The sequence below is a fragment of the Apis laboriosa genome, unplaced genomic scaffold (assembly GCF_014066325.1).
Source record: "Apis laboriosa isolate Shangri-la unplaced genomic scaffold, ASM1406632v1 scaffold14686_cov152, whole genome shotgun sequence".
NCBI classification, from domain to species: Eukaryota; Metazoa; Arthropoda; class Insecta; order Hymenoptera; family Apidae; genus Apis; species Apis laboriosa.
In genome coordinates this window covers 490367-515475 of record NW_025221692.1, presented here as the reverse complement: position 1 = coordinate 515475, position 25109 = coordinate 490367, and the positions used below count along the sequence as shown (strand labels likewise).

Genomic DNA, 25109 nt, shown 5'->3' with positions numbered 1-25109 from the left:
CGTTGGAAAACATTGTGTTACAGATGTGACAAATCTCGCAGAAAAACACACGAAAGATAATTCAACACGATTATTTCCACGATATATTGGCGGATGAGATCGTTCGTTCTCTCGCGTCTGGGGAATCGCAGAGAAAACGAACGGTCGGCCGTGATTTTCATGAGAAAAACTGTTCAAAGGTGTTAGTCGCTTAATGGCTCCTGTGTTTCTTCGCTCGTGGACTAGGTACTATCGATCCGGGGGGTCGAAACAACTCGACGTTAAGCTGCTTGCGGCTCGGTTCGAAAAGCCCCGCGCTTCTGAAAGCTCTGTGAACGCTTTGATTTGAGCTCCGGTTACGGAAAAGGTTGTGAAAAGATCGGAAAATTCGCGAACATGTTCGGTATACAAGGTTGGAAAATTGCGATGGGCACAAGTTCGAATGGCTTTGATTTTTTTCCAAGCTCGATAACTTGTATGGCTTTAGAAGCTTTGGTGACAAAAAATTCGGTATGAAAATTCGTACGGAAAGTCTTTGATCTTTGGCTGTGAGAAAATTTATGCGAAAGGAATTTTTATCGAAAGACGCAAAGATTTTAACATAATATACAATCAATCATGAAAATGATCGTATACATATATAAATATACTTAAATTCAAAATCTTTGCTTCAATGAAAATTCCTGTATATATAGAATACAATGGATATGTCACGTGTAGCAATTTCTTTGGATCAGTAAAATCAAAGATTAAATTTTTGTCAAGCCTCACGAATTTATTGAATGGTTTTATCAAGATATTTTTGATCGGCGAGTATAAATTTCCCAACTATTTTTAACAAAACAGATTCAACGATTTCATTTCTTCCATCAAAATCCAAAGATAAATCTTTCTTGAAAAAAATATCAATCCCTAGAATTACGAATTACTTTCATAAGAAACAATATCGTGCATCCGGTGGGGTTAATGATCGTTTTTATTCGTCGTAATCGAGATGAAACACACGGGTGTCGGTCTCGATCGAGGCAAGGTAATCTCGATCGCGATAAAAAACGAAAGAGAAAGATTTTGCAACGCGTATCCTCTCTGCCAGGTGCATCGTCCATTGCCCACCGGAAAGCTGCATCGTTTACGTGGATTTAAGAAGCGTTTTCGAAAACGGTAACACGCCCTCGTGTCCCGATTTCGTTCGGTATTCGTCGGATGTCAACGGGATTCGTGGATCGAGTCGTTTTACGACTACCGTTTTCGACTCGTCGGTTCTTCAAAGCGAAATTTTACGAGGGTGAAATTTATAAAAATGAGATTTGTTCTTTTCATGCCATTGTGAATCCATGATGCACGAAAGGAATTAATTTTTTTTTTAACCACAAACACACGCAAACTTTTTTGCAAAAGTTTACGACTAATTATACTCGTAACGTTTCTCGTGTTTTGCATATTTTTTTATTTCAAATTTTTTCGGTATTTTAATTTGTACGATAAACAATTTCTTTTTTTTTTTTTTTGAAAATTTCGATATTAAATCGGGCAAGTTTTAAAACTTTAAGTTTAAGAGGGGAAAAGTAGTAGCACGTTCAGGTGATTGATCGTGAAATGTCATGGGGATAACCCGAATTTAATACTCCATTGACCGTACAACGTCACTGTTCTTATCATAGAGAAACAGGGATATGCCCTACTGGCCCTACCAAATTTTTACCCCTACGAACTTTGGCAGAAAAATATTTCGCCGAGCATTATCCCCGAACTAAGCTTATTTCTGTATTATTCTCCGAATTATTCGATCTTCCGCGTTATTCGACCGTTTCCAACCCCCTATCCATCGTTCCATCGAAATACGAAAAAAAACGAAGAATCTCGCGAAAGATGAACGAGGAACGAGGAAGATGAATTTTTACCTCTCACGTTCAATTTCACGGCGAGTACCGGTTAACCACATGAAACGGTGAATCGGTTCTAACAAACCTAGACTCCTTCCTAGAATAGTATCAAAGTGGCCAGACCAGGTAAGCACTTTCACGAGATGCCATGGTGAAACGAGACTTCGACTGACGTATGTAGAGAGAATCGTCTCATTCATGCGACCACATCAAAAGCGCCAGAGGCTTTGACTTTCGAAACGACATTGGCCGTTTCTAACCCAGTGGCGGCCATGTTTCACGCAATTTTCCTCGCGGATCGGCCATTTTTACCACCTTGGGGGCCACCTTCGACCGCCGTCGTTACAGCGAACGTGAAAATTGTCCTGCGTAAATCGTCGCGTCTCGGCGGGACAAGAAAGGAGAAAAGTCGTGGAGTTCTGTACAGCTCTGAAACCTGGACCGGTTTCATTTGTTCTGGCCAAGCCAACCCGCCCCTCCCGGCAGCTTCGGTCCTACGTCTCTCTTTTCTCTTACCGTTCCGACCTTCTTTTATTTTCACCCCCTCCCCTCTCTCTCTTTTTTCATTCCTTCCTTTTCTAGAGAAAATTGTGGCTCCCTCGGCCACGACCGGAGAAATTCTTGCGGCTCCCGGCGAGCTAAAAGATTTACTTAACCACCGTTCCTCCACCGTTTTCCGACCCGTTCTTTTGATCGTCCAGCCTGCCTGCCTGCTGTTTTCCACTCCACCCTCTGCTACCCTCCCTCCCCATCGTCCCTGTTTCGCTTTGTTTTCCCTCCACGACAGAGAGATTACGTCCACGGAGTTAATAATTACGAGGCTCCTGCGTCGGAATTCGTGCACGGGCATTCTGTTCGATGGCCTCTGGCCGAGCTTGTTTCGTCGACGTTGCTTTCAAAAGTTCAAAGAAGAGGCCTCTCCTCTAGATTCATTAACAGAAGAAATCCCCAATTGAATTTAATCCGAGTCTGTCTATCATCTCTTAGAATTAGTTAATTTTTTTTTAAACTCTTTTTACAGGAGAAAATTCGAAAATTTTCAAATTCGATTTACTCCTGGAAGGGAGGATCTTCTTTTCCATGGTGAGGTGATCATCCTCTGTATAATGGTATATCCCTCGTATTGTAACTTTATCCGAACGGTCGTGTCTAACGATTCGAGGCGGTATTAATTAAACGGAAAACTTTTGATATTCCAGAGAGGAAAGCTCGGGATGAAAATCCATCCCGAGGCCAAGGGGAATCTACCTTTTAATTTCCACGCGAGTCCAGGCGAATTGTTATCGTCGATCGTCCCCTCGTTTCGACTTTCTGAAACGGGTGAGAAGGGGATTAATTGGATGGTACTGGAGGCCAATTAAAATTCTACACTTACGAACGTATTGTATTGTTTTCGAAATAAATTACGAAAATAGGCTCGAATAATTATCGAAAATTATAAAATTTTCGTCACTCAGGCGACTCGATAACTCGCCGTTATTCGTAAATATTTTTTTCACCCCTTTTTTTTTACCAAGGGGATAATTAAAAAGCGCGCGATTACTTTTCCCTTGCACGGTTCTCGATGGCCATTACGCCACGCGCACGACGCCACTTCACCACGCTCGAGTTATCGAATTTGTTGTCGAAAACCGTATCAATTGTTCTCGCATAAACGTTCGATCTCCACCCTCCGCTTCTGTTGTCTCTCCCTCTTTTTTTTTTTCGATCCTACCTCTTGATTGTTACTCTTCTGTTTGTTTGTTTGTTTGTTTGTTTGTTTGCTTTGTTTCGTCCACGTTCTCGAAGCATTTCTCGTTTTTTTGAAAATGGCACGCTCGAACTCGTCAGAGATCTACAGAGATCTCTTGTGTCCCTACGCGTTGATCGCGTACAAATCGGGGATATTTCTAGGATTCGTTTCCTGCCTCTGTGCTTTCCAATAGTTATCTGCTTGTATTTCGTTTCTGTTCGGTCAGGATGTCGTTCGATTTTAGGGACTTCTTCTTGGTGAGAAACGATATAGGATAATAATTTGATCGATGAACTTTTTATTTTATGTTAATTGATTCTATTCAAGACATGCTTGAAGTTGTCGGTAAGTAAGATTCGATGTATTGGATCGATATTTTGAATTCTTTTTGAAAATGAAATATTTCTTTCTATTTTAAATTTATTTGACAACTTAATCTATTAATGTAACAAATCTACCCGATGATCGAAAAAATTTATTTGGAACAAAGGAGTTATCGATATTTGTTGATACTTCAAGTTAAATATTCCAAAAATATTCCTATGCATTACAATCTTATGCTGTTTCCTGCTTGAAAAATATTCACTTTCAGCCGTGAGCGTACAAATGCAAATTCATGCAGGATCGTATAAAACGAAGATGGTCGATCGGTTTATGAAAAAAAAAAAGAGGATAGCAAAAATTTTCCTCCGGCTGTTATACAATGACGTTCACACGAGAAATTAATTCATATTTTTCGTCGCGCTGTCACGGGACAATAACGCGTTAATGCATCAGGCCAAGCTTTTTCGATCCGTATATCATCGTACCGGGCAACAATCGCGTATCGAACCGGAACGATGAAAACCGTGTTGTTTCGATGGCGTGGAATTAACTGCTAACTGATATTTTTGCGTTTGGCAAACACCCGGGTCGAAACGGGCGGGGCAAATTAGTGCAAAATTAATATTTAATGCGAGATGACGTTAGCAAACATTTCCATCCAGTTTTTCCGTTTACCTTGGCCGAGTCGAATTTCGAATAAATAGTATCCGGATATAATATCGACGTATTGTTTTCTCTTCTGTTTATTTCTGTTTCGATCGATTTACACCCGATATATAATCGTACAAAAAAGTGGATGAAATAAAATTGTAATCGTAAGATATTCCTATTATCGTAACATTGGTAAATAAATTCTATTCTTGAAAAATGGAGAATGTTAAAACGGAAGAATGTTCAAATATTCACGATTGAACGTCAATCTATTCTCGCTTGTAACGGAGAAAATGGATCGTACAAAATGTCTGGTGAATAAGTTAAATTAATAGACTACTTAGTTTGATAAAAGATAAGATTATTAATAATTCTATGGATCAAGTATTAAATATAGTTTTTCCATTGATATTTATTATCGCGTATAATTCATTTAGTTAAATGATAGAATTGCGCTTTTTTTAGTAGGCGCCATAGATGGATGAAACGATTTATGATTTAACGTTTGATGGATAAAACGGGTCTTGAAAATGAAAAAATTTTATTCTATGTTTTTATCTCCCTCGTAAATCCGCCTGTGTTCCAGCGTAGGAATTAATTAGTTTCATGTATGCATGGCAAGTTTTCAAATTCGATTCTCTTCAAAACGAAATTTCGTATAAAAAGTTATCATTTTGCATTTTCAACTCGTTTTCATACAAGAAATTACGCTTCTTTTTTTCTTTTTCTCGTATCATTTTACATATAAATTTCTAATTCAATCTTCTCTTTACACAATTTGTTAAAATACGAAGATAACGATATCATCTTACGAAAATAATTTATTAAACATATCGGTCGATCATCAACTTGATCGAAGATTATACGAATCTAATAAAAAAACCATATTCGAGCATATTTTGAAAGCAAAACTCCCAACAAATATTCAAATACTACTTCGATATGTACAAAAAGGATCAATCAATCGACCATAAGCCTAAAATTAGGATATTTTGCGAACAAAAACCTACAACAAAATTCAAGTACCAAATGGAGCTCGACTTCGATACGAAAAAAAAAAAAAAAAAAAAAAAGAGCCATCGACCTAGATTCACCAGATACTCCTAACGGGACAGTCGAGCGAACGAATCCCGATTCCATAAAGTATTAAATTGATCATCGATTTATTAGCGAGTCGTATGGCTGATTTGTGGGGCCGCGTGTATAAGCAGGGCCGATTCAGCAAACATCAGAGCGTGCGAATGATTAACTAAGCTTGGCGTAGCGGGGGTGTCACGCAAATAGGCATTATGTATTCCTAGTTCATTGGGGACCGATCATTAATATTTGCGTCCCCTAGTTGCTGTCCCTCCCCCTCCTCCCCCTCCACCCATATGTGGCTTTCACAGGCACGTATGTTATTACCGATTGTTAATGTGCGCGGCATTATTTATACGTGTGTATGTGTGTGCGCGCGTATTCTCCCTCCCTTCAACCCTTCCTCCTCCCCCTCCCCCTCCCCCCTCCCTTCGAAATCGATACGGCTAAAGCCTTTGGTGCAGGTCGATAGCTACGGATTAACGTAATCGATTTATCCGTTTGCGTACCTCTTCCCGGCGCGGTGTTTCAGAGATTTCACGCGACGAATCGCGGGCCACAGATTTTCCCACAACGATGATACTTTCGACGGCTATCTATGGATATAGAGATCGTTGATCGAAGTATAAGTCAACCGGTTTTGTGGATTCCGCGGTTAGACGCGATTGTATATATATATATTGTATTTGTAGTCGGAAAGGGGGTGGTTGAATTTATGGGGATGGAACATATTTTGGAGGATCGAAGTCTGACCTAGTCGAGATTAGCGTTGTATAATGCCCGAGTCTTGGAAGTTTCAAGGTTCAAAGGTCGAGGAGTTGAAAGCTGGGCATCGTGCAAAGGTTAGTTAATTTATCTGCTTTAACCCTCGAATCCTTGAGTTTTCAAACTTCATGGATCTTAAGCGTTTAAGAGTCGAAAGCTTCGAGTTTATGCAGTATTAATTTCAATTTCGACGCTAGTTTAAGTTTCAAATTAAGGATTCGATTATGATTCATGGACAATATATAGAGATAGAGACAATTGTTATTTCAGCCAGGAAACATAAATCGTTTTACAATAAAATCTTGAATAGATATCAATGATCGTAAGTATTATTTCTTTTAAGAGATTCTTTTTACGATTGTGGTAATATACAAACACGAACATTTTTCTTCTTTTTTTTTTTTTTTTGTTAAATTATGTAAATAGGAAAGAGAGGGCAAAATTCTTTTGACTGTGAACAATCTGGAAAGAAGGATTTGTAGAATTTCCTCTAAAGAATTATGGTGAATACCTTCTGCCGAGCCGTGGATGTGGGTCGGATCTGAAGGGTCGCAGTCGAGGAAGTAACCCAGATTTCAACCTTATGGTCGTTACTTTTGGGATTCAACGTTATAATTAAATCTGGCGTTTTATGAAGTAATTTTAACCCTTCGTCTTCCCTCCCAGGTCCTTGTTGGGACGAGAGAAATTTTACTTTTGAATTTGATATCTCGATTATCTCGATTTTAATTATCATTGAAATAAATTTTTAACTATTTTCTACGAACTATACGCAAGTTTAATAATTTTTTATCTTCGTTCCTTTCATACAGAAACCGATATATAGATTTGATACGACTAGATTCTCCATTTCTTTATTCAGAAATCTTCTTATATTCTGAAAATCAAGAATAAATACACAATACATGATAAAGCGGAGGAATCGTGGAAAATTCTTGAAATTATTATCACCTTCTATAAATATCGCGACTCAACTTGTTGGGTGAGCCAGGATCAAATGCCATCAAAATTAGATTCTGTAGCCATCAGCCTCGAGTCGTTGCGTTACGAAAACAGGACGCAAGCGGAATATATAGCTAAACTGATTCCTCAGCGAGTTCATGCAAAACGGTGGGATCTGATGCAATTTAGAGTAGCTCGCGACTCGAAACTCGTGGGCAAATGTTTCGGAATAATCTGTGCACTTCTGGAATACAACGTATCGTGATACAACTTACACGTATGGTTTCGCTGCATTGCTCTTCGAAACTATCCTTCCATTCTATATAATTCTTATATTCTTTACGTTACGTATCTTCTTAACTATTATAATTATTCTCACGTGAATCATTCTTAATTTAAACTTAATGTAAAATATTAAATCGTCGTTTCACAACCTCATAGAAAAAAATCTTATTCTTACAGATGAATAATTTTAATTCCTATAACGCGAATAATTACAATATACATTAAATCTCCAATCATATGAATAAATAATTATTCATGTATTAATAGTCGTTGCATAATACAGTGTATTAATAATCCAGGAAGGAATTGCTATGAATAATACGTATATAAATTCAGAATTATTGAATTCTTTTAAATATAAAATACTTGTTTGTGCGCAAAGTATTCAAGTTTAACAGTCACAGTTGAATTGAAAGTAGTTGCGAATCGATTCTATCGTTAAGATATTCCATTAAAATACAGATACGTAAGAATAACGAGGATGTATCTGGCATTAATCTGAGAGTAACATTTCATATATTTTCTTTCTCATGGAATACGTACATAAACGAATTGAAAGGCAACGCAGCCAGGAAACATCCGTGTTCCAGGATCATCCTTTCAACGAACTTTCAACAAATGAGATTAAACCAAGCCGGATCTTCCGTGTAATTCGAATAGACGTCCGATGTCGTTCGGTGTTCGTTCCGGAAATGGTTGATCGCGGTGACGAACCCCGATAAAAGTGGAAAAGATTAAAATGGCCGGTCGCTCGGCTTAATGAGACGGCCGGTTGTTTCGTGGCGCGGTAGTCACACACAGGTAGCCGGTTCGCGGTATTAATGAAATCAATACTGACACCGGATAACGATCGGTCGTAGCTGGCGGGCCCTGGCTGAAATAATTCGTCTCCATTCTTTCGCGCCGCTCTCGCGCGGCCAATAAACTGGCAATTAGCGGAAATTCGTTTCAGCATAGTTCGACGGACGTGGAAAGGAGGGAGGAAAAAAAAAAAAAAAAAAAAATCGGCCTCGTGCGATCTCGCATTGTCAGAAAGAAAAAAAAAAGACAAGAGGAGAAGGTTCAGATTAATGATTTAATTTGGATTCTTCTTCTATTATTTAGTGTCTTTATATAATTTTGATAAGTAATTTTACAGATCCCGGAATATCAAAAATCATTTTATTAACGAAACGATAGGATTTACTTATTTAGAAAGAATGAATAAGACGATGCCTGACGAGTTGGCGGATTCTCTTCTACGAATATTTCAGCTTCAAGAAGAATCTCGATTATGTTAATAAAATACCGAGAATGCGGGATAATAGTTTCGTCTGTTACAACGTCTGCCAATTAAACTTGTACGGGGAAAACAAAGGTATTCGTAGGGTAATGGTCGCGAGGGGAGGCGGGGGAGGCGGGCTGATTAAGGCTATATTAGTAGTTGCAATTAAGCTCGTAGACGGTGGGCGAGAGATGCGATGATTTTATTCGCGTGCTCAGCTCCCGCGTTGTTTTATTAAGCCGGTGGCCCACGTGAAACGTAGGAGGACGGGAGACGAAACCTGCCGCGAAATATACACGCGTGTACCCGCAATTTTAGACATCTGGCAGTGGTAATAATTTAACCGGCATAGCTTATGATAACTGAATTATGTAGCTACAAAAGTTCTCGTACGATGCACGCGGAGAATCTCTGGTATAATTCAGTGATTGCGTATCGCAATTTGTTTCTCGGAGACGATGACTAGCCGTAATGCATGGTTGCTTTGGTTTTGATACTCTGCCAGTGCAACCCTTTTTCTTTTACGTATGCGCATATGTTTCATCTCAAAAAAAAAAAAAAAANAAAAAAAAAAAAAAAAGAAATAAAACATCTATAACGCGAACGAAAAATTGCACTATGCTGCTCGGAAAAAGTAAGTGAATGTAGAAGAAGAATCGCATCGTAATGGAACGTGTTAACAAAAGCTTTAACAAATTTCGAAGCTGAAAAAGATTGGATGAACGAAGAAATCGAACGATCCAAAAAAAAAAAAAAAAAAAAACGATGGAATCGATGGAAATTAAATCTTAAATCTATAAATTCTTCTCTAAGTTTATAACGATTCCACACAAACATCCCTCTGTTGATCGACGAACTTTTTAATTTCACGGGTATCGAACGTAACAAACGCGGATAAAGGTAAATTCAAGGTAAACAGGCGGGTCGAGCAGGCGGCAACGATTAGCTCCGTTATTTGCCGATTCGCAGAGTATACGTTTTCGATGGGGAGGGGAGGGAGGCGGCACAAAGTGGCTTCTAAGCCGTTGCCAAGAGTTCCTTTGACGTTTCTTGTTACTACCAGACCCCGTCAAACAAGGCGTTCGGCTAAACCACCCACGACCGCCTCTCCAGACTGTCGTCTCGAGTCTAGACGTTAGGTAAAACCGAGGAGATCTACCTACACACCTCCCCTCGCCCTCTCCCCCGAGCCCACATACGCGTGTATGTATACAACTTGTTCCCAGCGTTACTAATGTATCCGTTGAGTACACTGTTAATATTTAAGCGCGAGCCCGGATTCCGGTGTAGCTCTGGCTCCGGAGTCGCAGCCTCCTTCGACTTGGGGAAACCCTTGAAGTTCTCGTATCCTACGTCTGTGTGTGTATGTATGCACGTGTATGCGTGTGTGTGTGTGTGTATGTTGATCGACGCCATCTCCTAGCGGCAGGTGCTTCTCACCGGAACGCAAACTGCATCCGGTAATTTCGGAAATTTCGATACGACATTTGCGATTAATTAATCACATCGCACGCTAGCCAGGCGGAGAAGCCGCGAGCAGAGGCCGCCTGATTGCGTCAACGCCACAGAAACGACATCACCTTGCGTCTCCTTGTGTCGTCGATCTATTAATAATAATAATTAGTAGAAGATAATAGCGAGAATTTAAGTCGTTTAATTTAATGGCAACGCTTGATTGGCTTGATTGGTGTCGATATATTCAAAGCTGTTGTTGTTCGTTTAATTGCATTGATATCGTATGCAATAACGTATGCGCAGTTTATTGAAGAAAGATTTGTTTTCTCAGTGAGCAGATTAGTCATCCACTGTGCGATCACGATCTCTTCGATATGTTAGTTTATCAATCTTGAAACAGCATAGATATAGTTTATGCTCGTTGCACAGCAAAAAATATAAATATAACATAATAACACGAGCACGTTAATATATTGTACTTTATTTCGTGTTTCTTCGTCGTGTTTTCTGTCCAAGAAACAGGAAGAAGGTTTTGCGGGCGACAAATGTGTCGGTTTATTTTATATCGGTTGCATTGGTTGTCGAGGGTGGTTTCTATGGGAGGATAGTTGTAAGGACGAGTTCTTCGACGGGGATGAAGAGGTTGGACTAGAGGTCTCTGGTTTTGGAGGCACGATGGAGTTTTGATGCTGTTTGGGGGATACTTGATTCGATTAACGTTCGTTGAGTTTGGGCTGCTTGCGGTAGAGACTTTGGAAATGGGGGTGTGCTGGTTAAATATCTGAATTGTAGTTGTAGTTGGTTAAGTTGGGTATGAGAAGATAATTGGCGAGCCTTATATTTTGAGAGCTATTACTGGAAATTATTCGTGACGAATGTTTGGAGAGATAATGTTTCAAATGAAATTCAATTATTTTACTATTATTCGCCGCTTGGGATAAACGAGGAAAATTAATGAATACGGTCTGTACATGAAACGGTGTATTGTGAGACGAACGAAGCTAGTTAAAAATATTTTCATTCAATTAATTATTTCGAATATAGAAAAATTGCGAAAGAATTTTAATTTTTCACGGTTTTTACAAATAATTGCTGAAACGAATAAATAAATAAAAATGCGGAAAAACTATTTTACATACACGATGTTTTAAAATTTTTCCTAAAAAAAAAAAAAATTCATATGCACAAACTGAATAAATTTAAAAATTTACGATTTGTATCGATGCAAATCTAGATTTTAGATTGGTAGAACTTGATTGGGAATTCGATGTGACAATAAAACAATAGCAATAGAGATGGTAATATCAAAATGTAAGTTCCATCGGGATTATTGAATGGTCTGCAGGCCGGATTTGCACCATAAGCGACTCTGCCTGTAAGCCATACGGCGCCAATTTCCCGAATCCATATTTGATATTATATAGAAGGGAATGTTTCGTCGAAGTCAATCTGTATCAGCTCGTGAAATTTCTATGTTGCATTTGCATTTATAAAGAGTATCCTATTTCGTCTCACAATCAATTCACAATGTATCTCAAAATGTATCCTTTCATTCTTCTCGATTTGCATTATTATATTCTGGATAGTTTTATATACACAAATAATTCAATAATTCGATTCTTTCTTTTATTTCTTCATCGTGTATTACATAATTTATTAATTTAATATTGTTAACGCACGTAACACTTTTTAATTTTAATCCAGGAAAACTACTCTCGCTTCTTAAACATCGATATCGTTCTTATTCAAGATTACGTGTATCGTTCAAGCAATCTCATGGTTTCTAGATAAAAGCTTAATTCAGTAGTTCTCACGACCCAGTGCAGCAATTTTAATAACCGTTGGCCAGGAATATCGCGAGAGATTGGCGATAAATACGCAAAAGTTTCGCAGAGGCGAATATCAAAGGTGAGACAGGGGTGGGTGGAAAAAATCGGGTCAAATGGATCATTGTTCGCGGAATTATTCATAAACAAAATTTTGGATATATCCGTAATAGTTTGTAGATTGTTACAACATGCGCTCAAAACTCCGTAGAACACACTTCATATTTCGTTTAAAATGCAGTTTTAACCTGTCCACGAACTTCACGCGTATAAAAATCGTAAAAAGATGCGGTTTAATCTTGCAGATTGCGAGATATTTTGTTTTTCAAATTGCGACCGACCTAGAAACGCGAGTAGTAAACGCGAATCTGCATCTTCACGCGTGGAAAAAAATGTAAATCGAAAAGCGTCTATGATCAATCTACAATACCGCAACATTATGCGAAGCAGGGATTCGCGATGAATTTTCCTTTTCATTCGAAGAAGAGCGTCGAAAATTCGCGAGGAAGAAAGATTTTCCGCCATCCGTTTGGATTTAATTATACGCGGGTTGCTTTTATCTCGAAAACTGATCGTCGAAATTTTTATGCAAAGTACCGAGGTGGTGTTTTAAATCTTTCATTTCTAACCGGTTGGCGGGATTAAACGTTACACACTACTATACACCAAGAATTTTCTTTCGCGGTGTATAGAACAATTTGAAATAATAACGAGTAACGAGAAACGAATTACTCGAATATTTCGATTATCGCGCGCGAGCATCGAAAATTTCGGGATCGACAAATAGTCCATTAGGAACGAGTGCCGTATAATTATGCCGAAAATTCGAAACAAGCATCACGAATAATTATGTCGAAACGAGTTTCGAATGATCATTCGCCAGCCACCGGGAATAATTCCGGTTCCCATTTCACATCCGCAAAGAGGAGCGTAGCTCTGACCCCGGTCTACTTTCGGTCATTCTTTAACGGCAAGTATCCCAGAAATGAAATTTTCCCGCACTTTTGAAACGACGCCGTTCCTTTCTTTCATCGTGGATACCTGAATTCGTTTCCACTGGTTTCGCAATCTCCTTTTTTTTTTTTTTTCCTTAAAGTAAAAACTCGATTACGATGTTTCCAGGTGAACGTGGAAATCGTACTCTGGAATTACCATTGCATGCAGGATAATGGAAGAATTGTCTTCCTTTTTTTCCAATTTTTATCTTGTCTTCGTTCTTTTCTTTTCTTTTTTTTTTTTCTAAGAATATGGAATGGAAAATTTGTTGAAAAAATATCTTGGCAATGGGGATTTATTATACAAACTTAGAATTATAAAATTTTTATCGTAACTCACAGAACAGTTTATGTATATATAAAATTCGATACTACTGTATCTCTTAGATTTCTCGAGGATTAAATTTTTTCTCATTAAATCAGTATCGATGTATCCTATTCCGGGAACGTTACATAAATCTCAGCTATGAATAGAGTGAAAGGAAATTGCGGAAAAAGATTAAAAACGACACGAGAGTGTGTTAGACCGATTTCTCGAGACGCTTTCTTCGAATCGAACTAGTTCGAATTCACTAGTTCGAAATACGCGGCGTTCTTAAAATTCCTGGGGTCCAATCATGCTTCAGGGTTTTGTAATTGAATTCTACCGGCTTCTTCGAGTTCCGTGGAATTCCTCTCGCCAGCCTAACCGTTTCTCCCGTTTTACCCGATAATCCAAACCTGATCCAGATCTTCGAAATTTCATCGTTATTAACTAACGAGTTAAGAGAGCCTCTACTGCGAGAAACGCCTTGCATAAAACTATATATATATATATATATATACGTACACGGTGAATGACATGGAATGCCTGGTGAATGCCTGCGTCAATTATCGTGGCATGCATTTTTCAACGACCAAGCCTTCTTTTCCTCTTCTTTCTCTTTGACCGAGACTCGCTTTTTAACTCACCGAGGAAATTGCTCGACTAACGTATTTTATGTCATTCGCTAACTTGCTCCAAGAATCTGCGAGAAATGTTCTTTTGAGATGAATTCTTCGTTAAAATTCAACTTAAGAGATATCAGAGAGACGTGATATTAAAGATGTCGCGTAGGAAGACATAGGAACTATATATATCGGTATCGAAGTTCTTGGCCGGTCGCTTAGAAGTAATGAACTTCACTTTTCGAAAAATTCGCTCCATCATATTTGAAAAATTACTTCGTGGAAAAAAAGAGAGAGAGAGAAAAGAAACATTGATTGGAAAAGAAAAATTAAATTTTTCATGCGAGCTTTTGTTTTAAATCGTTTGTTTGAAAATTTGTCGAATTGAAATCAAACGTTTCCTGATTGAACATCCGAATTAATTTATTAATACGTTACTTGTAAAAATAGGCAAAATTGATCATTCTTGAAAACTAATCTCATAATCGGGAATTTTCAAGTTCTATTCTATTTGAAAACGAAACATCAAATTTTTATTCTTTTATATTTTATATATTAATGTTCAATTTTTTGAGAATTATACGATTTATTTCGACAAAATTGATCGGTTTAGTTTAATAGCATAATGTCAAAACAAGCGATCAATGGTCCATGCATCGTGATGCATCGTCATTATTTAATGAACGCTAAACGTATGACATACATATTGAATTGATATCAATACATATTTAACCACGATTTACATGATACAAAAATAGCGGTAAACTAATTCTATTAACTTTTCGTTATACATTCCGCTTATACGTCAATATACATGCAAAACATTCATGCAGCTATCGATGCTGCGCTGTTTAAATGGACGTGTTTCTATTAAAATATATGTAATAATATGAATATGTCGATGCTGATGTCGTTCACGTGTCGTGCTATTAAATGGTGTGTGACGACCTTTAATCAGAGAGCCAGGTAGCTCGGATAAATCGAGAGCGAGCGGGTTATACCTGCAATAATTTATTAAAAATTCTTTTTCATAGAAAATAAGTTACGTCATACGTATAACAGAACATACACCCTTACTTCTTTCAATCTCACATCTTTTTTATCAATTTTTCATGTAAGAGCGAGCGTATCAAGAAAATTCCTTTCCCTCGTTTAATTAATTCTACTAATTATATATTATAATTATAAATTTCATTTCTGTTTCTTCATATAAGAAATATAAAAATTCTAATTATATATCTTTTACATAAATAAAATTAAAGATTGTTCCCATTCTTATTCTCTCGTCACGTATGCATTTGAAATTCCAATTGCTTAAGATTCCAAGTTAATCAGAGATTATTATATATATATATAAATGTCAAAGTAAATACTTTGAAAATAAATCGAAGATGTTATTCGTTAAAGATTTTAATTCTATAACTTCCTCAATGCCTCTTCCTACGTGTAACTATCCTCGAAACAAGTTTAACACTCAATGTTGCGTGTTCTCGATCGTTCCGTTAAACGAAATCCAATAAAGATTTTTGCACCATCGTTCGCTTTCTCGATTGTTTCTCGTTAAAGATCGATTTCGAGTGGAACGGTCAAAGAAATTGGGGGAGTCGAACGTCCATTTTATCGGCGTGAGTCGAAAGGGATGAATTAATTAGGAAATTCAGCGTTTCATAACTTACGATCGGACAGGGCTCGAACGGTGAAAGGGTCTTCAAGCTCCTGCTCGAGTGCCTATTGAACTACCGCCGCCACTACGGCCACCACTCCTCAAACACTTCAACTCTAAGGGGTAATATCTCGTAATTGGACTATCATAATGGCGTGCTCGATGGCCCACCCACCCCTCCCTCCCTGCGCGAGGAAACGTTTCGAAATTAAAACACTTTCAATTGGGTCGCATCGCGCCTTCTCAAGAGATTCTCATGGATTTCGATATTTCCTTTGTGGACTTCGAATTGGAATTTTTTTCTTCTCGTTTTATCAATTGAAAAAGTGTGTAGTTCGTGCCAGCTATTTTTCAAGATCTCTTGATATTTTGAAGAGCAAAAAGAATTAAAATCTTTTTGAAGATTTTGCGATTTATGGCTTCCCGATTAGGATAAAAAAATTGCGATAATTTGTAAAAGATATTTTAGAAGTGTTCGTTCTATCTTTCATTTATAGTCAAAACTGCTTTTTTTTTTCGATTGAAAACAATTGCTATTTGGAAATATCGTTCTCGATATTCGATTCGATTCATCGAACTTGATATTTCGCCGATTTTTGACCGCAGATACGAAAGAACGTCTCGTTAACGCTTTCTCTCGTTAATGACACTAATTAACTTCGGTTGGGCCGTTGCGATCCGATTTCGATCGCAAAGGTATAAGAATTACACGGTGGCTTCCGTGTCTGTCGCGAATAACAATGTATCGTTACGATTAATTACCTGGATTCAGTTCATTAGAACGTTCGTGTATGTTTCGAATATGCTTTAATTAATGCAATTTACTTGCCAGAATCGCGAAGAGCCAGACGAAGAGGTGGAGATATCAAGAGAGACCGATGATGATGGCCGCTACAAAAGGACTTTCATCCAATTACGATTTAATTCCATCGTTCATCGGGGAATTCTTTCGTTCTATCTGAAACAAACGTGGAAAATATACATTTCATATATCGGCTTTTTCTTTTGTGAGTGGACAAACTTTGACGTATCCGTATAATTCTTTTTAATCACGTCTCTAATTAATTAAGTATCGGAATTTTCTTTTATTTTTCAATACAAAAATAGCCTGTTTTTTAAGTTCTAGTTTCAAACTAGATCGTTATTAAATAACTTCAACGAAAGTAGATACAAATCTTCATAAATTTATTTCATCTTATCTTGCGGATATCGGAACATAAATTTTCAAAAGTATTTTCAACATCATCAAGATATCTTTATAATACCTCTAAGCTTCGTCAATATATAATATCTCAAACTTCAAAATCCTACTTTCAAAATTATCTTCATCATCCTCCTACCATTGACCCTTTTTCTCGACTCCACTTCACTTTTTTCCTCCCTTCTTTCACAATCCTCTTCCAATTTCCAACGAAAGAAAGCAATCTTTGAGAATTCATTCTATCTACAATTCCATTAGAACAGAATCACGGTCATTGAACCTCCGTAACACTTTCGAAACCGCGAAACTCTTCGAAGTCACCTTTATCTGTCTGACCCCTGAATTCTCTTCTAATTTTCAACGAAAGACGCCAATTTTCATAAATTCATTTTCATATTATCTAAATTTCCACTGGAACACTAATCAACATAATGGAATCTTTCTAATATCTCCAAACTTCATCAAACTTTAAAATCTCGGTTTATAACTTCGTCATCTTATCATTCACTATTCCATCTTTCTTCTTGAATCAAATATTATATGTTCCCTTGTCAAATCTCAAAATTTCACTTTCAAAATTACTTAGGTCTAATTTTCACAATTCATTCTTTCCATACCAATTTCTCTTCCAATTTCAAAAAAGCTGTACTTTTTCATCTTCATAAATTCATCTCATGTTATCTACACTTCTCCTTGAACACGATATCATTCTTTCTAATACTTCCAAACTTTATCAAACTTCAAAATCCCAATCATTCATCCTTTTTATCTTTCTTCTCCAAATTTAAATTTATTACGCGTTCCCTTACAAAAAAAGAAGATACCAATCCTCATAAATTTATCTCGTGTTAATCTGCACTGTTCTAATCCTTTCTAATATCTTCAAACTTTCATCAAACTTTACAATGCTCATCATCCAATCATATATACATTTCTTCCTTAATATTTCCATTCATTCCATGCATTAAATTTCAAAATTACATCCAACTCTATCCTCACCCTCACCCCTTTCCTTTCCTCGATTTCCACCGAAAGAAGACACCAATCTTCGCGATCCACGATTTTCTTTTCCACGAGCGGAAACTGTGCTCCCCGTGGGGGGAGCAGCTGCCCGGAAACATCGTCTATCCGCGCTCTTCTGATTGGTGCACGTTACACCTGTGCCATAGCGTGCATGTGCACACGTAATATTTAACGTGCGCGCGTGCTCCCATGTCTACGACAATGGGGCTTGGCAAACAGCTTTTCACGCTGGTTTCCTCTCGCTCGGCCACATTAAGCGCACCCGTGTAAATTTCGTGTACACCTGATTGTTCGCGTGTTAACGCGGCCTCCTATATATATATATATATATATATATATATGTGTATATATATACATATATATATATATACATATATATATATATATGTAACGCGGGAATCGAGCGGAACGTATGTACCAGATCCGTGAAACATCCATGACAATCGCAGTCCGCTTAAGAGCGACTGTCGACGAGCGTGCGCGCGAGCGTCAACGCTGTTTCCGGTTATTCGGGAGAATTATATCAGAAGACGTAACGAGTAATGAGAGTAGGGAGAACGTATCGCTCTCAGAAACGATAGAATTCGCGCATTCTTCTTGAAACTATTGTTTATATGCTGTAGTGGACGAAATGACGAAAATGATAGATTAAAGTTCGAAAGAAGAACTGTAGAACTTTTATGCAAATTTAGAAATAGAAATGGAAGACATGTTTCAATGTTTATAGTAGTTCAAGAGTGGATATTTTAAAGTAAATTATATATGTATATATATTTCTCGTTATATTTGTATATTATCTTGTATTATTACTTGTAACAATTGTTATGATAGATACTTATTGTTATGATAGAATTGATATATATATCACAATTTTATTTTGGATATTTTACGTTTTTTTGCGTAATCATACGCATTCTTTTGATTTATTTTAATTTTTCATGAATGGATAAATTAGCGTAATCATTTGAAATTTTAATTTTTTTGAAAAAGAAACCCTTGAAAATTTAAAATGTTCGCATCTAATTAAGGAGCGAGCAATTAGAAATTGGGAAATTGAGTTTCTTAACGAAATGATTTTGCGAAAGTAATTTTAGAAGCACGGTTAATAGTACGTGAAATATAGGGTGTAAGGGTTGTTTCTGCGAAACTTTGGTTTACTGAAGGTTCATTGTTTCGTTTCGGGGAAATTCTTGTAATTCAGCGTGTAGTAAAGCAGTAATTTCCCGATTTTCACCTCGGTGACAAATTTTCTGCCCCAGTTTGGCTCGTTTCAGCGTGAACACCGGCTAATTTCTTCTTAAGCCGCTTGACTCCGCTTTCAGATTTCTCTTTCCGCGAAGAGTTTCCACGGAGTTTCCGAGTGTTCTTTGGATATCTGGGAACAAGTTTCCAAAGAAGTCGACGGCAATTATAATGTTGCAAATATAATTTCCACGCTTGCGATACAATCCTGGTCGATATTTACTGAGTGAGCTTCTCCGAGTTGAAAACTTGCAACTTTTCAACGAGGAGAGAACTTTTCCTCCAATTTGATTGATTTTCCTTCTATGGGGAGTTTTATCGTGTAATGACGAAGTAGATTTCGAAAACCGTCTCTTGTTATCCGAACGTTCTACTTTTCCACGAATACTTGGCGAGGAACGATCAGTTTGCATAACATACACTATATAACATTCCATTGTATTTGATGAAGATTTCCAGAAACTTTCTCAGAATTTCGTAATAAACAACATTTTCGACCAAAGAATACCAGGATCTTTTGACCTGATACCAAGGATTCTTTGAAAAATTCGCTTCATTCCTTCCAAAAGAGACACTCGTGCACGTTCCTTTTTATTTCGAAACATTGTTTTATTCGATTCATATAAATTCGTCCTTTGTCCATATCCTCCCTCCTCTCACCCCTTCCAATGATAAAGAAATCGTATCGATTCAACGGTATATCAAAATTTCGTCTTAATCAATGTTATCTCGAGAGAATACGAAATGGAGAGTGGAGAGAGATAAAGAGGTCCACGATCATGTAAATAAGGAACGAAAATGTAGTTTATGCTACGTAGCCACCGGGACCCAGTTTCGCGTTTCCGGGGAAAACGGTAATGGATAAGGAAGGAGCGGCGAAAAAAGAAGGTTGATGATGAAAAAAGAAGGGGCAAGAATACGTATATAGTTTCCGGTATATTTCCTATTTGGAATAAAAGTTTCTTCAACAAAAGTTTCCAAAATGTAATAATTCTTTTTTTCCTTCTGTTTTCCAAAATGTAATAATTCTCGATCGAGCTTCTTTCTTCATTCAATCATTTATCGAAATTTTATTTTCAATATTTTATTTTTGCTCGTTAACTATCTTTATTTCTCAATATTACATTTTCCTTTTTTACATTATGGAAACGCTTTTTTATAGAAATCTATAATGGCCAGTCGATTCATTCACTTCTCTCTCAAATTATACTCTCTTTTTTGATCAATAATGAATTCATTTGACTAACAAACGAATAAAACGAGTTTGGAAATCCATTGTCGTGTCACCATCGTTCGCTAGCTTCTTCCGGTTTCGTAATCGCTCTTCAGAGAGATCTATCTATATATATATATAGATTGCTTTAGACAATCGGCCTCGATAATCGTCCCGGCAATTACACACTTTAGAAATATCTCTCTTCCTATAGATACAGACATAGCTGTAACGCGAGCGTAGGAGGACAACCATCCTCCCCCTTTCCCCTTCTCTCTCTCTTTCACCATTGTAACCGTGGCATGGAAATTATGCGATATAATGAAATTCATCGATCGAAAGGCAATTTAGCGCACTCGAAGTCGCGGGTATTATTTATCGGGACACGGTATCGCTAATTGCGGTGATATTTTAAACAGAAACGTGAAGCACGACGAGGATTACCGACGTAGCGGACGTGGAGGTTTATCGTGGAAAACAGGATTTGGTCTTTTTAACCGTGGTGGTATTGTGCCGTTTAATTATTTATAGGCGGGCCACTCGAGCCTCTATTATAATTGGGCAGCGAGCCACTCGAGCCATCTTGACGGTATTCAGAAACCATTGTTACATTCCACGTTTAAAGGAATAATGTAGCGGATATAAGTAGACGTGGTACTTGAACGTCTTCCTCATATCAGACATTTAACGGAAACGATCTCTCGTTGTTGTCATTTTTTAGGGGGGACTATTATTACTCTGTACTCTATAATGCGTGTGGTTCTTTTTTACTGGCCAATTTCGTAATTGAATTGTAATTTTTTTAATGCCGTGGAAATTTTTTTTGTATTTGCGGCTTTTGTTGTTGGCGAATATATAAAAGTATGGATTAATGCGTTAACACGATACGAGAGGCTAGTGATTCAACGACGAGAGAATAATATCATAATGTGGAATAATGCATTTCGAAAATTCTCGTTCACTTTTGTTGGTATTTCGTGTTGTAGATTCCGCGGTATCTCGAAATTGTTAAAATTCGTATTTTACGGGTATTTTACATCAGTTATCAGATTCAGGATATACGTGTACGGATATATTGTATTTTCGAAAACTTGATCACGTTATTTACATGATCGGATAGGTTGCGCGAGTTATATTTTGCGTTATATTTGCTGCAACCAATAATAGCGCGTATTCTCTATCCTTTCGTTTTACATTTTCTTTCATTTACATTATACAAATTAGTTCGATATCCTCCTGAAATATTTTTTTTTCACAAACGTTTGATATTTAGTGATAGAAAAATCGATTAACAATCAAATACTAATCATATAAAATTATTATAATCTTCGATAAATTGTAATAAAAAAAAAAAAAAAAAAAAAAAAAAAAAAAATAATGAAACCTTTTCCATTTCCATCTCTCGAATTAAGCAATTCGTATTCAAAATCAATAAAGGTGTGTACAAAATTATTAGAAAAAAAAAATATTTAAACATTATTAAATTTTACTTTAACACATAATCTTTTCCGTATCCATTCCTCAATTTAAAATGGATCGCATTTTAAAATACGAGAATCCGTACGAAAGAGCTTCGATATAATCTTCGTGGAAACTCGAGAGTTAATGCACAATGCACGGTTGGTTTTCTTCGAAATATCACAAACTGTAACGAAATAAACGACTCGTTGACGCGAGTTAATCGCCCCGTTCCCACTAAAAACAATCAGCCGCGGGATCGAGATAAATATAAAGGAACACGGACGAGATAATAAACAGGAAGCATCGGAAATTGCGGCACATTTTAATGTTTAATTGGCGAACGTGCGTCGATTAAAAACGACCGGTCGCTGATTACCGAGAAATGGTAAAATAGAGAGGGGGAGATTGGTGGTGAAAAGGGATCTTTTCAATCGAGTTAACGAGGGGACGTCGATCGCGACCGATTTTCCTCGTTATCTCTCTCTCTCTCTCTCTCTCTCTCTCTCTCTCTATGTTTTCTCTATTAATATATCTACTAATGAATTGTATAGCAGTAATTCGCTTTTGTTCTTCGACAGACGATGAACTATGGTCGATGGACTTTTCCGCTTTGTCACTGAAAATCGGATAGCTAAATGGATTAGAATCGAAGAGAGATTTGTGCAAAGAGATTTTTTCGAGATTCGTATATTTTATTTAAACGAGTGAACGTGATTTAATGTATTAACATTTTTATTAAAAAAGGTACTTATTTATTTATTTTCTTTTTTTTGAAATTGAAGAGTTTCAAACAGCACGATTTGACGATTCGATTAAAATTTAAGCGGATTTGTGTAACCTGATTTTCCTCCTATATCCTATTTTCTCTATTAATATAGCGAATTAATAATATTCGTGATAATTTGCTTTTGTTCTCCAACAGTTGGATCACGATGATCATGGGAGAACAATAACGAGTAAATCTTTTGATTTATTCAACTTGAAATTAATTAGATTTTTTTATTTAAATTAATCGAAGGATGACTTATTCGCGATTGATTCGTGTAAGTAAGTAAACAGTTATGAAGATAATTACACACGAGCTCGAGATCGAATTGGAGCGGAACGTGCGTGGCTCGATTAAAATAGCAGGGGTTTCAGAAGTTCGTTCGATGTTTGCGCGAGTACACCGTTGATTAACGAGATCAAAGATATCGCGTCGCAATGTAAATGACGTACCTATAACGTGCACAACGATTTATGTACATATTGATGGCTTACAGTTTGTTTTTCCCGCAATTAGTTCTGGAGCAATCTAATCAACGTAAATTATCCAGATTATATCTAATATATTTTGTTCGAACGTTTGTATATGATCGAACATTTAATAAATAACAAATTCGAAAGAATTATCGATAAAATTTTTTAAACTTTTTATATTAAATTATGTTGAATAATACGTATACGTATATAATATTAATATTATTATTATTATTATTATTATTATNATATACGATAAAAAAGGAAGATATTTTAATAAAGAAAATAGGAATAAACTATGTTACGTAGATGTGGATCGTGCCGATGCCTTCGTTATACTGAGAGCGAGTCGTGTCGTACGACGGCTTAAAAGGGGAAAAGACGAAAACAAAATCGATCGCGCTGAATGACACCGAATTCGCACATAAATATACGAGTCGTATCAATACGTATATATATATTCAATATATTTATATAAAACTCTAAACGTCATTGTTATCAAAAATCCGCTTAAAAAATAAAAAAAAACCGTGCTATTGAAATCACTTTTTTTTTTTTTTTATTTCGATATCGAGATATATAAAGGGTTGAAAAAGTACAAAGATTAAGAATAAGTTCGCGACTTATATTTTCTCTTGGAAGTGCATTCTACATTCTTCCTCCATGTTACAATTGTCTGGAGGATAGATCTGAACGAAGTGAGAAATTTATGTAATAAAGATTAAAAAAAATAATTACACGATATCTCGAAAATCAAAAATCGTATGGAGAAAAACGAATTTATAAAAACAACATGTATCCATTAATCTTTCGTCCATCGACCAGAATTCCATTAATCATTTTCGAAGTTTTAAAGTTTCATAAATATTCATTATTCATAATATTAATTGTAATAATTACATTAATAAAAAAAAAACAATATTAAACCGCGTAATACATGAAATATTTCTATATCCGCGATCAATGTCCACCACCGTGCATTAATCGTGACAATTTGTACAGTTGATTTTCCAAGTCAACGGGCAATCAGAAAGCTGACACATGGCCAGCCGTCGGCATTGTCGCGTGAAGATTGCTTTTTCATTCCGTTTATTTTTTTCACCGATCGACGAATGCCCCGGGAATGTAAATTAATCCGATATTGCATATGAGATGCGCGGATACGCGAGCGCCCGAGTCCGTATTGAATTCCATGATTGGAAACAGGTATTACGCGGCGCTCCCGTGAAGGGAGGAAACGAGGGTTGGAGACGAAAAAAAAAAAAAAAGAAGGGTGGTTGGACGGTCCGTGGCTCGTTTTCGGCCTTTCCTCTCCCCCTCGGTTTGTTATCGAAGGCGTTTCGTCGAGGAGCGAAAATAGGGGAGCGCTTTTAGTCTCGGCTGATTTGAAAATGTATCCTTTTCTCTCTTCTCTCTCTTTCTCTTTTTCTCTTGTTCGTTCTATTTTTTTTTCGCGGCAGAAAATTGTAAACGGGATATCGAGTTTAAATTCTCTCTTCGATTTTTACTGCCTCCCCCCCCTTTTTTTTGCCCTCTCGTACTATTTCGTGGATTATAATTATAGAAAAGTAGTTTTGACAACGGCGATAGAAAGGTGTATGTAAATGTCTATCACGATGATGGACAACGTAACGAAGGAATTAAAACACTATCGATCGACCGATATTTTATTTCTATATAGGTAATGTTGGTTAAAGTTGAAATATATTTTATCTGGCTTCAAAAAAAAATAATTTTAAATCTATGATATTTATTCTACTGTTGTGTAAAGCTTAATGAAAAGTTTAGTAATTAAATTCATTGTTAAATACGTAGTGTTTGTTGCGATTGAAAGCTCGCGGAATACAATTTGAATTGTTACGTTTTGTCAATTGTCTTATAGTAAAAAAAAGTAAATTGTACTTATTGTATACGCTTTCATACAATGTGTTTCAATATCGTGGTATAAATGATCGTTTTACA

The 25109-nt window shown here is 36.8% G+C and overlaps 1 protein-coding gene across 2 annotated transcripts in view; it reads right to left on the bottom strand.

Moving 5' to 3' along the window:
* LOC122710409 overlaps window positions 1–25109 on the bottom strand; it is a 209238-nt gene that overhangs the window by 12145 nt on the left and 171984 nt on the right. The window contains exon 5 of one of the 2 annotated variants that reach the window (XR_006345925.1): window positions 16598–16726. The exons of the other annotated variant lie outside the window; for it this stretch is intronic. The gene's annotated coding sequence lies outside the window, so the exon portion shown is untranslated. Of the gene's footprint in view, window positions 1–16597; window positions 16727–25109 lie in introns of those variants that run through there. 2 annotated transcript variants of the gene reach the window in all.